This window comes from Orycteropus afer, unplaced genomic scaffold, assembly GCF_000298275.1.
Source record: "Orycteropus afer afer isolate SDZICR_OR568_19922 unplaced genomic scaffold, OryAfe1.0 scaffold00632, whole genome shotgun sequence".
Lineage (NCBI taxonomy): Eukaryota > Metazoa > Chordata > Mammalia > Tubulidentata > Orycteropodidae > Orycteropus > Orycteropus afer.
This window is the reverse complement of record NW_006922219.1, coordinates 681675-685697: the sequence shown is the minus strand read 5'-3', so window position 1 is coordinate 685697 and position 4023 is coordinate 681675.

Below are 4023 nucleotides of genomic sequence, written 5' to 3'. Positions count from 1 at the left end.
TTTTTTTTTTTTAATTGCATGTCTACCTCACTTAAGTGTAGTAAGAGCAACAAACATTAATTAGAAAATCTTAGGCTTGTGCATTCCTTTCAACTGCAGATGTCACCAATGCTTCAGTCCTAATTACAGCCAAATTCATCTGATTTACCTTTTAACCCCTAACTCTTTGTCTAATTCCATTTCATTTTGCATACTTGCTTCAGATTTTATACTGGTTCTGAAATGCTGCTCCCTAATAATAAGAGCAAGGGGCTTTGGTGGTACAGTGGGAAAAGTCTTTGGCTGCTTACAAGATAAAACCAGTAGGTTGGTGGTTCAAACCCAGCAGCGGTTCCTCAGGAGGAAGATGAGGCAATCTACCTCCATAAAGATTTACAGCATCAGAAACCCAGTGGGGGTGGCTATGAGTTGGAATTGACTTTATGGCAGTAGGTTTTTCTTTCTTTCATTTTCTTTTTTTCTGTTTTTTTAATAATAAAAGCAAATATTTATAATATGCTATTTCTTTCTTTTTTTAAAAAAAATAATTTTGGTATGGGTGAAAGTGTACAGAATAGATTAGCTTTCCATTCAATAATTTATATACATTGTGTTTTGTAGCATTAGTTTTCACACCCTCAATGTAACAGCACTCTTCCCTCTTCTTTCCTGGGTTCCCTGTTTCCATTCGTCCTTTTTTCCTGCCCCTTCCTGCTTTCTGAGATTTATTTTTTGTCAAATGTTGCCCATTTGGTCTCATGATTGATAATTCTGAGGATTATACTCCTCACAAGTGTTACTGTTCACTTTATGGACCTGTCGTTTGTCTTCAAGGAAAGTTCAATTTCAGGTTTGAAGGATTTCTAAAGGCCACAGTCTCTGGGGTTCCACCAGTCTCTATCAGATCAGTAACTCTGTTGTTTTTTATGGCTTTGAATTTTGTTCTACATTTTTCTTCCATTCTATCCAGAATCTTCTGTGGTCTTAATAAGAGCAGCTATCAGGTAGCCAAACACATTCCAGTTCTTTTTGGTCTCTGGCTTGTGGAGGTGGTAGTCCATTAGTCCTTTGGACCAACTGTATCTTTGAGTCTGGTTTTTCTTCACTCTTCTTCCCTCAGGATGACAATATGAGTTGCATACTATTTAAAACTCTTTCTATAAACTGACTTTTTAAATCCCTGCTGTAATAGTATCTCGGAAGGAAGGTTGGGCAATCTACTTCTGTAGTGATACTGCCTCAGAAACCCAAGGAGGGGTTGCTATGAGTAGAGTCCAACTCGATGGCACATAACAACTACAACATTGTAATATTATAAGGTATATCATATCAGTTGTCATTGAGTCAACTCCAACTCATGACAACCTTATATGTATCAGAGTACAACTGTGCTCCATAGAGTTTTCAGTAGCATAGTACCTAAGGCATTTGACTGCTAACCAGAAGGGTGGTGGTTCAAAGCCACTAGCTTCTCCTCAGAAGGAAGATGGGGCAATCTACCCATAGATATACCACCTCAGAAACCTAAGGATAGTCATTATGAGTTGAATAAACTCAATGGCAGGAAGTTTGCTTTTTGAGGAATTCTTCAGAAGTAGATTGCCAGGTCTTCCAGGGTGCCAATGTGTGGTCACAAACCTCTGACTTTTTGATTAGAACTCAAATGTACTAACTCTTTGTATGACCCAGGAACATCAATACTATAAGGTAAGCTACTTTTATTATCCAACTTCTACAGATTAGGAAATTAGGGCAGAAATATCATATGCTACTTGTTGAAGCTCACAAATTTGTTAGTGGCAGAGGTAGGATTTGAATCCAGTCATTCTGACTCCAGAGTTAGAGCTATTCATCACCCTGGAAACCTGCTGAATCTCATGCATTTTACAAATATATGTGAAAAATATACCACCACGTGGAAAACCATGTCCCATAAATATGAAGCATTAACATCATCCCTGATTTTCATGGGAAGAAGATATAATATTCTGTTTCCATAATAATAGAAAAATATAAAATATTCTAAAATTAAATAGTGATGATGGTTGCACAACTCTTGTGAATATTCTAAAAATCATCAAATTGTATACATAAAAAGGGTGAATCTCATGGAAGGTGACTTATATCTCAAACTATTATTTCAAAAAATGTTCTATTGCTTTACTTTTTAAATTTAATCTAGAAATCTTCTTCTTATGTTTTTTCATATTGAGTGATGAAGAGGTCAATAGTTTTTGTTTTCAGTTTCACCTGTGCCATAAATAATATGCTCATATTTGTGTGTGTCTGTTTCTAGACTCTGTGATCTGTCCCTTGATTTTCTTACCTTTATGCTTTATTACTTATCATATCCTTCTAATAACTCTTGAAATACTATGTTAAAATTTCTCTTTCTTTATTACCTTCAAGATAATTTTGGCTATTATTCACTGTTTGCAATGATAGGGCAAATTGATATGTATCACCTGATGGAAAACAATGGCAAGATTACCTCATCGTATCGGTGGCATTTCTACAAAAGGGATGCATTCTGAAAAATCAAACTAATCCAATTGAAGGGACATACTACATAATAAGTAACCTGTCACCTTGAAAAGTGCCAGAATCATGAAAGGAAAAAACAGGGCAAGAAAAGAAAAAAACATATGACAAGTAAATGTAACAAATGATTCTGAATTGAATCCTCTGTTGAAGGGACATGTTTGGGTTAATTGAAAAAACTTTAATGAGGGCACTTGGTGGTGTGAATGGTTTAGCACTCAACTACTAGCCAAAAGTTGGCCATTCGAACTTCTCCAGGGGCACTTCAGAAGACAGGTTTGATAATGTGTTTCCAAAAGATCACATCCTCGAAAACCTGTGGAGCATTTCTACTCTGTACACAAAGGGTTACCATAGTCAAAATCATCTCTAAAGCAACTAACAATAATTATTACAGATACAATACTGCGTCTGCATTATAATAATATTATATGTTATTAGGAGAGACCAGTCCCTGGGGTAGGACATAATTCTTGGTAAAGTAGAAAGTCACCAAAAAAAATCAAGACCCTCAATGACACAGACTGACATAGTGGCTGCAAAAATGGGATCAAGAATAGTAAAGATTGAGTTCCGGCAACATGGCAGACTAGGCATAAAGACTGCACAGACTCTCTTCAAAAAATAAAAGGGAAACCAATTAACACAGACACAGAAGATAATGCTGGACCCCTGAGCCTGAAGGGAAGGATATAGAAGTGGACTAAACCCCAACTAGCAAAAGAATTTGCATGAAAATGCCAAAAAAGAAGACATACGGAGCTGCAGTCTGGCAGTGACCCTGAGTGATCCTAACGGCACAGACAGCTTGGAGATTCCCACATGCAGGTAGGACTTAAGAATTAACCTAAAAATCAGCCCTACTAGCCAGGGACGGCACGTAGGACTGCTCTGGTGGCTGGGGAATAAACGGAGAAGGTGAAGAGAAAGGCGGGCTGAGCTATGGACTTTTGCCAGTCCAGAGGACGCTGCCATTTTGAAGGTCTAAAAGCAGCTTGACTATTTTGGATACTTAAAGAGACAGCACTCTCTCAGTTTTCTGGGGCTTAAGAACACGTTCTGCTTTCCAGCAACCCCAAGGACCCTCCAGACCTGCAAGACTGAAAAGTTTTTTGAAGGTTATTCAATTGTAATTTGTATCTAATTGAGTGGGAGACAATAACAGTCCCCATAAGACACAACTACACCCACACTTCCTACAACTTCACTTACTGAGCGAGAGCCACTATCTCCTTCTCTATCAATGGGCCAATGATAAAAAACCACCAAGAAGAGCCTGAATCACCCTTGACTGCTCGTCACAAACACTTAACAGAGCTCTAAATACAATAACGCCATGATGCCTCGGAGACAACAGACTATCACAGTCCACACAAAGAAGGAGGATAAAGTGGTAGAAACAAGGAAATAAGACACAGACCCAGAACACATCCCTAAGGAAGAAGCAGCATTGGAACTCTCTGATAAGGAATTCAAAAGAATTATATTTAGGTATCTTCAAAG